The 10399-nt window shown below is 41.1% G+C and overlaps 1 protein-coding gene across 2 annotated transcripts in view; it reads left to right on the top strand.

The window, feature by feature from the left end:
* Nucleotides 1-1448: 1448 nt before the first annotated feature.
* Nucleotides 1449-10399, top strand: part of ACSL6 (acyl-CoA synthetase long chain family member 6) — a 51755-nt gene continuing 42804 nt past the window's right edge. The window contains exon 1 of one of the 2 annotated variants that reach the window (XM_030212624.1): nt 1449-1578. The gene's annotated coding sequence lies outside the window, so the exon portion shown is untranslated. Of the gene's footprint in view, nt 1579-5137; nt 5157-10399 lie in introns of those variants that run through there. The other variant, XM_030212625.1, reaches the window with a different exon arrangement.

Genomic DNA, 10399 nt, shown 5'->3' with positions numbered 1-10399 from the left:
CCAATTTGACAATGTCATTCTTTACACATGTAGATGCTGTTTGTCAGGGTTCTTGGTACTGTTATATCGACGCACTTACCTGCAAATTCTATCAATAGAAATCAAACAAAATAAAACATGGAAAAGAAAATAAGATGATACCTTTTTTATTGGACATAACTTAATACATTTCTTGATTAGCTTTTGAAGGTTGCCCTTCTTCCTCAGATCGGAAATAAGCAAATGTGCTAGCTGACAGTGTATATAAGTGAAAACATTCAAGCATTACTATGACAGTCTGACAGGGTGGGAGGATGGGGGTGGGTTAGAGGTATGCATGGGGACATCAAAGCATATCATTGATATTCTAACAGGATGGGTGTGGATAGGTGAGGGGTGGGGTGATCAACAGAGACATACAGCTTTATGGTTTATAATGGGCTAGGAACCCCAGATCCTTGTTAAGTCCTTTCTGTTGGGTGTTAAAATATTCAATCATTCTGACTTCAAAGGTCTTACATTCTTGTATGGTTTTAAAGTTACCTTTCAGGATTCTCACTGTGAAGTCACTGGTACAGTGTCCTGGTCCTGTAAAATGCTGACCAACAGAAAGGACTTAACAAGATCTGGGGTTCCTAGCCCATTATAAACCATAAAGCTGTATGTCTCTGTTGATCACCCCAGCCCTCACCTATCCACACCCATCCTGTTAGAACATCAATGATATGCTTTGATGTCCCCATGCTAATTGGCACAAATTAGAATTTACACGCACAATTGTCAAAGCGTATTCTGCAATGTGATGCACCTAAGTTAAATACGGTAGTTGGAAAGGGGGCGTGGCCATGGGTGTGGCATGATCGGGTTGTGGGTGTTTCTAAATGTATGCCTGTTATTATAGAATATACCTGGTCTGCATGTAATTTAAGGTTGGCATCTACACCAAGTTTTATTTGGCATGAGTGCCTGTGACTAAATGTAGTCGCACAGACGGGCGCTGGGCATACTGTATAAACTGCACAGAAATTTAGGCTTATTCTATAAAGTACACCTAAATTTTAGGCAAACTTCATAGAATACACCTATTTCGTTGTAGAGCCGATTTTTTTAAGGCATGATATATAGAATCTAGCCCCAAGGGGTAAATTCTATAAACCTGCGCTGGAAAAAAAAATCAGTGCAACTTGTAAATAAATTATTTCATTTCCACCCAGGTGCCATCGGGTCCTGTGCGTCTCTCTCCTGTACGTTTTTGTTATTTGGCTAGATTCCGCTCTCGTTCACCAGTGAAGACAGTAGAAGGGTTACTACTACTGCTAATAACTCTCTCTAACACAGCCCTGCGCTCCGAGAACCGCTTTTGGAGAGGGGGGGCTGGGCTCTGTCGCTCCCGGCAAATTTTCCTCCCATCTGATTTGAACGCCAGAGGGCGGGGCCCTCCATTAAAACGTGGAGCCAGTGGGCTCTGCCTCTTCGAGCAGAGTGGACGCGGTCGGAAGTGGCTCCGGTACTGATGTGTTGCTCTTGGCAGTAGCTGGGTCGCCTTCCTCAGTTGAGCCTGGCTTAGGCTCTGGGGTCTCTGTAAAGTGCCCGGGACAGGTAGGCAAAGCGGCGTCCTTGAAGGCAGCTAAGGCTTTGCCCCATCAGTTGTGGCAAATGAAGTTCTGTTTGAAAAGTCAGGATATATCGATCTTTAGACGGTGCAGCGTTAATAGTGATCTGTACTGGTTCTTGTAAGAGTAATGCTGAGGCTGCAGGTCAAATGCGTGTAGAACCAGCTGGGAAAACAGGGGTTGCAGGTCCTTTCCTCTTCTCTTTTGTTTTCCACAGTTTGCTTGGAAGACGGTTCCCTTCTTCCTCCACCCCTCCCACAATCCCCCTTTCTCGTGTGATAAGGGGGTGGGGTTCAATGACAGTTTCCATAGTATTGGGGGAAGAAACCCAGCCTGGAAAAGGGCTCATGGATTGCAATCTATTAAGGAGTAACCGTGGAAGGATGGGGGTGGGTGGGGGCTGCAGACGTACTTAGGGCACGCAACATGTTGATAACGCACGTGATGGTCGTGCTATAAAGAGGCAGGTTGAGTTAGTGTAGCTTTGACTGGCTGCTTTTTGCTGCCCCCACAAAAAGCTACTGCCATAGTCTTGCCTAATGGTTGAGTTGACCTTGTGTGAGAGACCCCAAATGACAGCTGTGCTAAACTCACAAGAGGTAGGAAAGCCAGTGGGTACACACTAGATCCTTAATTTGATCTGGTCAATGATTTCTCCCTTCTTATGGAAAAAAAACAGTACTTGGTTTTCAAAGTGGCAGGACTTTGAAGTTATTGCAGGATAATGTTTTATGAGGTGAAGTGCTAGGGGCTTAACCATAGTGGACCCACTCTAAAAGTGACAGGGCTTTTTTTTTTTGTCCCTGCATGCTTTGAATAGAGAAAAACCATAAAATGAAAGTTACTTTGCCTACTATAAAATGAATGTCTTCTTTGTGAGAGAGGTTTTTGAGCAATTTGCTAGATTGAGATGCACCATGTGATTTTCATCATAAAGGTTAATACAGGTGCATTTAAGGTGGCTTTTTTTTTTTTTGCAAAGGACTTCAGATAGGTACTAACATGTGTAACTGAAACTTGCTTGCTCAATGGACAGCAAAATCTTTCTGCTTTCCAGTTGTAAGCTGTAGTTGAGCAAGGTGTGGTAAACTTATTAGAACTACGCTTTCCTTAATCTAGGGATTAAAGTTGTTAACTACTGGACACTAATGGATTAAAAAAAAAATCTTGTACTAAGTGGCCTTAATTGGGGACCCAATTCAAATCCCCTTAATGCTATGAGGTTCAAGGGATTTTTTTTCCCCTGTCCTCTCTCTACCACCCTAAAGCAGTGACCTGGGAAGGTTTTAAGCACAATCAGTAGAAAGGGCCCGGGATACTTAATAGCCTCTTAAAGTCTTAACATTTGACTCCATAGGGCCCTATGCCTAGTTCTGAAACCCCTGGTAGCAGATTGGCCCCATCATCCTCAGTCCTGGGTTTTACTGCAGGTTCTCATGGATCAATGTATATTTACTGCTTTAGTGAGAAGAGGGTGGATGTCTGGCACAACTTATTAATAATTGGGCATCATCTTAAGCATGTTTGTGGTAGATACTGACAAAGCTGGTGCAAGGGTTGTGGACATGTGACATTAACTTTCAAACCAATAGCCTGCAGTCCCCTCAAGAAGGTGCTAATTAAACTCAACAATTGTGATCATGCATGTTTAAAGTATGCACTGATGGTTCTTGGAGTTTGTGTGGCTGTCGGCTCCTACTGTTTATCTTTGAATGCTGCTGCTGCTAGAGGTTACTGATTGCCTGGTCTTGCCTAATGATTAGGCTGGCACTTGATAAGTAATAGTAATCACAAGGTTGATAGTGGTAGCTGAGAGCATAATTAATTATTTATTGCTTTTGTATCCCACATTTTCCCACCTATTTGCAGGCTCAGTGTGGCTTACAATACATTGTAACGATGGAAGTACAATGAGTTATTACATGATTATGTGGCTTACAATACATTGTAACGATGGAAGTACAATGAGTTATTACTTGATTATGGTTACATTATGAGGAGTTGAGTTGAAACAATGTCCAGGTATCGATAGGGGGAAAGAATAATATTGAAGAGAGAGGCTGGGTGTGTTAGAATTATGGGGATAGGTGTAATAGGAGAATGTGTTAATGCATTGCCAACAGTGTGTGTGGTCTTCATGTGCTTTGATCCTTTTGGTAGATTTTTTTCAAAGAGATGAGTCTTTAGTAGTTTGCGGAAGTTGGTTAGTTCATAGGTAGTTCTTAGGTTTCGTGGTAATTTGTTCCAGAATTGTGTGCTCATATAGGATGCGCTTCATCCCCATGATTATCTTCCATACAGTCTCATCTTGTTCTCTCCATCTCTGCAATAAGGCTGAGAGTATTCCTATCTTCATGCTCTTTGCTTCAGGTTGGTCCTTGGCTTTTTATGGGTGGGTTTTTGGGTTCCTGTGTACTTTCTTGGCGTGTCTATTATGATCAAGATGCTTCAGCATTCCTATTGACTTAACCTTATGAATTAAGTTGTTGAAAGAAGTAGCTGTTGCAAGGATAAACTGCTTTGGTGACAACGCCAGCTTTTAAGATGTTAATAGGGTGGGTGGTTGGGTTGCATCTGGTAGCTGAAGTTGAGAAGGGGTAATCAATCGGAGCTGGAAGCAAGCATCAGGAACCTGGATTACAATTGCCCATGATCCTTCCCCCCCCCCCCCCCCTTTAAAACTCTGAGTTTAGTTTAACCTTGCACTTCAGCCAAGAATCATGAACTCAGGCTCTCTTCTAGAATTGTGCATGCATAAGTTCTAAATCAGATTATTAGACGTGGCATGAATGACCTTTCCTCACTCACCCAGCATCCCTGGACCTTTGTGTTTTGCCATAATTGTTTCTGAATTCTGGTTTTGTATGGCCTATTAAGTCTTGCAGTAGGGTTTATGGCTTTAAATGAAGATCTTGTTAAAATAGCAGTTATATATTTTAAAAGATTACATCATTTTAATTTTTTCTATGCGAACTGGCAAATTTTCAAAACCAGTCTAGTGGTATTTTAGGCTAAGCTTTAGAAAATACACTTATACTATTGAAATTACCACATTAATCAATATCTTGACATATGTATGCCCCAGCAGGGGGAGAAATATGCCCTATAAAGCACTGCTATGATTTTTAATCTCGATGGAATAACAAGTCATCAACAATTGTAGGATTCAGTCTAGCTCTCCTGTCTTCCACATTCCTTCCTGCAATAGAAAATTTCTTATCAGAAGATGTACAGGTAGCAGGAATGCACAGGATCCCCTATGCAAGTTTGAACATAACTGTTCAATTCATTAATGGCCTTTCAGAGTAGAGAATGACATGGGCACAAAGTTTTATTTCCATCCCCGTGGGCTCTGGCCTTGTCCCCATTCCTGAGTCATTCTTTACTCTAAATTGCTTATTGATTCTCTTTGAATCTTTAGGTGTAACTGAAGCAGTGAATCTGTGGCATGACTCTAGAGGTACCTCGGAGCACTAGGTCTTACTAAACTAGTGACTCTGCTGTTCTCATAATGCACCTTGGTTTATACTACAATTTGAAGAGTGAAACGGCTACTGACAGATGGTGAGATGTTGGCGATCATGTCCTGATGCTTTTTCTTTTCTTTAATTGCTTATTTGGTCACTGTCTTCTCTCTGCCTACCAAGAGGCTTCTTTAAAGAGGATTGTTTTTGTTAACGTCTCTGAATTGAAGCAATTGAATAATTACAATAGCAAGTTGGCATGGTTTCATTGTATCTCAGATCTTTGCAGACATGCTCATAGATGAGGTTGAGTAATAATGCATCCTTCCTGCCACAGAGGTGTTCTGGTGGATGATGTGCTGCCTCTTTTTTCCTGAGAGAATTATTCCACACTTAGAGGTAGAGCACACTGATAGTATTGGTGAATCTTAAGACTTTGTCCAGTGATATTAGTGGCCAGTGGATTAAATCAACTGAAGGATTGCTTCCACCTAGTCTGAAAAATGAGTGTTGGTCCTTTAATTTAAGAATCTTAGTTTAGGCCAAAAATCCCCAAGATAATCCCACTTCTATTCTTGGCTGAAGTCATTGAAAAAGCAGTCTTAAATTGGTTACAAGACTAGAGATTCTCATTTTGGATCACTTTCAACCTCACCATGGCACTGAGGTCTTGGTGTTGTATGGCAGGGTTTTGAACATGAGATGTCTTATGTTCTTGCACTACTTTGATATCAGCCATCTTGATAGTATTGATTGCATCATTTAAAGGACAGCAGGTAAGTGTTGGACTGGTTAAGTCCTTCCTGACTTCGGCATGGGTAGCAAGTTATATCTGGAGAGGATAACGCTTCCTAATGGTTCACTTTGACAGGGGAACCGCAGGGGTCAGCTATGCTATTTACATCTGTGGCCCCGTTCTGTAAACTGCTTACCACTGCTGGCAAAATGTCTCCAATCTATAATGTACACCATTTACAGGGACAAAAATTAAAGTCCTCATGCAGATACCATTGCTTTCTTAAAGTTGGTGCATAACAAGCCTGTGCTAAACTTGGGGTAGGGAGAACAAATTCATATTAAGCCATTTTGGTAATCTGCACTTGCATATCTCAAGATTAATACTTGCATATACCTGTTTCAAAGGTTTATTTTTATTGATCCCAAGCTGGATATGAAGCTTCAAATTTAAAGCAGTGACAAAACAGCATTTTTATCGTGATGATTTCAAAATCCCTTACAGCTGACAACTTAAAACAGTTATACAGTCATTAAGAGATTCAGTACTTCATTACTGTAATGTTTATACATAAGTCTTCTGCTTCTGCACTGAAAGCACTCCAAATTGTGCAAAAATACTGCCACTCAACATTTTGTAAGTGCTAGGAGATCATATTACTCTTTTTGCTTTGCATTGGCTTCTGATAACCTGGTGAAATCTTTAAGATCTTGCTATTCAAAGCATCAAACCATGAAACTCTACTGAGCATTTGTGCTGTACTCAAACTGCATTGCCCTCCCTGAGTACTTAAATCTGCGGAATGTTCCCTCTTTCTATTGAGTACAGCCTGAGACTTGAATCCATGTTTTGTGGTCATTAGACCAGAGGTCTGAAATGCTGTTTTTATATTGACACATTAAAGACGAATATTTTTTCCTGCAGGCCTTTCTTTTACATGGATAATAAATTTCACCCAGCTAGCAGATGCTGCAGAATTGATCACTGTTTTTGGGGATGTTTTTTTTTTAAGGCACACTGGTTATGTATTGTCAATGCCCTGGTTTTATGGTGTCTTTCACCACCTAGAGTAACATAGCAGATGATGGCAGATAAAGACCTGTACGGTCCATCCAGTCTGCCCGAAGAGAGAAATTCATTACGTAAGATAGGAGGAGGTGATAAGACATATCTATACCTGAACTTGATTTGCCCGTGCTATTTTCATGGCAAGGACTGTAGAAGTCTGCCTGGCACTGTCCTTGTTCAAAAACTTTTGAAGTTATCATCAAAGCCCTTGATAAACTCCATTCCAGCCCATCCAAATCTATCAAGGCATAGACCTCAGAAGTCCACCCTACACTGGCTTTGCTTCCCAATTACCAGTTTTGCCACCTCTGCTAACCTTCTTTGGATCAATTCCTTCTAAACAGAATTCCTACGTGTTTATCCCACACATTTTTGAATTCGTTATGATTTTCATCTCCACTACCTGCCACGGTAGGGCGTTTCAAGTATCCACCACCCTCTCAGTGAAAAAATACTTTGACATTCCTGAATCTTCCTCCCTTCAACCTCAATTCATGTCCTCTAGTTCGACCACCTTGCTTCCTCTTTTTCTAGAAAAGCTTTGTTTGCTGATTAATACCTATCAAATGTATTATTGGGTATAACTTTAGCATAGGTTTAACAGCATAACAATAGTAAAATGACCATATCAATATAGCAAAATTGGAACCTAGTAATAGGATGAACATGAGTAGAAATATAAACACTTAACAGCACTGTAGAACAATCATATAACAAGACAAATGTCATTATCAGTACTATAATATAAGCATACACTAGAATACATTGAATAACATACCAATGATGAAGTTGCCCAGAACCTAGTAAGCCATTTTGGTGGTAGAGGTTTTGACCAGAAGCCAGTTTAGTGAGCAGGGAATCCAGCAACAAATGCACAGGGCTCTGCTGGCTTCTTACTATTCGTGGCAGCAGACAATGAAATTCAAAATGTGCTCTGCATCCTCAGAACTCATAAAGGCTCACCTACCTTTAGTATGTGTAATTTTACAGGGGCTGTGGGGCAGCCATAGCATGACAGGAGAGCTACCTTTTTCCATTGATTGCAACAGTGTATGCAGAGAACAATTTGCAATTTGCTGGTGTCTTAAAAAAAAAAAAAAAAAACCTGTTGGGTTTTTCAATCTAGCTGTAACAGTATATAGCCCTATCAGGCAGGAGGCTAGGACATTTTTTTAATCCTTGGTTCTTAACTTCCTTTGTGAAAATGTCACCTTTCTTACATCAGGACTCAGTCAGCAGTGACTCTTCCCTCAAGAGCTTGCTCTCTGTCCCCACACAGAAGTGCCTTTCCATGGCTGGGCACAATGAAAGGGGACAACAACATTCAGTTCTAATGTGTGGATATGATTAGGGTTCTGTGCGAGTTATAGATGCTGATTCCCTTTCTGCATCGTAAACCCATAGTAAACATAGTGAAGGAGTGGCCTAGTGGTTAGAGCACCAGTCTTGCAATCCGGAGGTGGCCAGTACAAATCCCACTGCTGCTCCTTGTGATCTTGGGCAAGTCACTTAACCCTCCATTGCCTCAGGTACAAACTTAGATTGTGAGCCTTCCTTGGATAGAGAAATATCCAGAGTACCTAAATGTAACTCACTTTGAGCTACTACTGAAAAAAGTGTGAGCAAAATCTAAATAAAATAGTAAATGATGACAAAGACTTGTACAGTCCATCCAGTCTGCCCAACAAGATAAAAACTCATTTTACATGGTATGTGATACTTTATACCCGAGTGCTAGCCATGAAGGAAGCTTCTACATTGGCCCCTGTTAAGGGTGAGAGCTAGGAGGGTTCTGGGTGGAGAATGGGTAGGGACTGCATAATGCAGTGAGCACATGTTACTGTGCAAACTTCCATTTACGCACTTAATGGCTTCATAGGCCATTGGTGCCAGACTAGCACTTGTTTGCTGGCACACCATGCTTAACGGCTCCTACTGCAGGCATTTCACAGGAAAGGCGGAATTGGCGATATGGGCAGAATAATCTTTACAGGTGTCCATTCCAGGCTTAACTACCATATTGCCTTTCATGCAGGCAGAATTGTAGCAGCTTGCATGCAAATATACCTCCATTAACTCACTGCAGTCCTGAAAACCTCGGATAGTTTTGCCTCCCAGACCGAGTTCAGGAAAATGCTGGTGGTAGAGCATATAATTTATTGTAAAATTTAATTGGCACAGTAATAAAATGAGGAGGAAAGCCTTGACAAATCTCCATGCAAATCGAGCCACAGTAGACCGATTAGTAATGCATTAAAACTGTTCAGCTAGATCAGAACTAGCCGAGTTAAAAGCAAACATCCTCAGAAGATGTTAAGAGGGATAGTCTGTCTTCTGGATAACCCTGTCCCAGATAAATCAAAGAAAATGGTTTATTGAGTGACAACCAAATAAACAAACCATCCCTATTTGGTTGTCATTCAGTAAACTATTTTCTTTGATCTGCTATTTTGTCCTTCCATCTTGGAGTTTGCGGATCATTTGCCTTGCTGTTTTCTTTAACCCTGTCCCAGAGAAGATGGTGAGAAAACATTCCTAACTTAGAAAATTGGCATGTACAGAGTAGTCCCTTCATTTCAGCGTTCCTGTATTGTGTGCGCATGGCCCCCCTCTGAGGGCATTCAAGAGAAATCTAGGGGAAAGGTAACTCTGGGAAAGAGGGAGGAAGATGGTGACGAAGGGGGATCTTTCTCACTGAGCTTCTGTATTTGATGTTTTCATCAAACATGGTAGGAAAACCTTTTTTTTTTTTTTTAATAGAATGTATTTATGGATGTCTTGGTATGTATTAAAGCTTGCCAATTTTTAAAATGGAAGGATTAACAGTCTGTGCATAAGCTGCCCACTGGTTCCACTTTTAATCTACTTGTGGCAAGGATGTAGCTGCAGCCCCCCCCCCCCCCTTCATTAAAAGCAAATCTGAACCAAGTCTTTAATTTGAGGAAAATTCAAGACCAAACACGAAGTGGAGCCAGATAGCAAAACAGCATCAGTATACAGCATTTCAGTGTAATTCTGGCAGGGATGTACAGTAGCATTAAGCTGCTCATTTATATTTAAGGGCTCGGAGTATTTCTAAAAAAAAAAGTTACAATGTAAGCAGTAAAGCTTTCAAAGGCTGTTTCTGCTGTCAAAACAGTAATATCTCCCTAGCTAGTAGCGATAAACTGAAGTATTAACTTTAGCTAGTAAGAATCAGACAGGAATAAAAGGAGTGACCACTTTCTAAGATTATAGTCCAGCAAATTCTTTTCCAGTAGAAGGTGGTCTGTAGACTTCTGCCGTGGAATGAAGCCTCAAGGATTGGGGGGGGGGGGGGAGAAAAGAGGGAGTAAAAACATTTGGGACTCTTATTCAGAGGGCTGGGAACCTGAGATGGCCTTTAGAGGAGGTTGTAGAGACAAGGGTATTGAATGAAGAAATTTTATTTAGGATTACAAGAAGGCATTAGTTTAGTTTATTCCATGGCTTTTTTTGAGGGGGTACTTGGGGGTACTGAGTACCGGCACCTTTTCCATTGGCTGCTAAAATTGACCTAT

Source organism: Microcaecilia unicolor, chromosome 8 (assembly GCF_901765095.1).
Source record: "Microcaecilia unicolor chromosome 8, aMicUni1.1, whole genome shotgun sequence".
In the NCBI taxonomy this organism is placed as follows: domain Eukaryota; kingdom Metazoa; phylum Chordata; class Amphibia; order Gymnophiona; family Siphonopidae; genus Microcaecilia; species Microcaecilia unicolor.
This window is presented reverse-complemented; position numbering and strand designations above follow the sequence as displayed.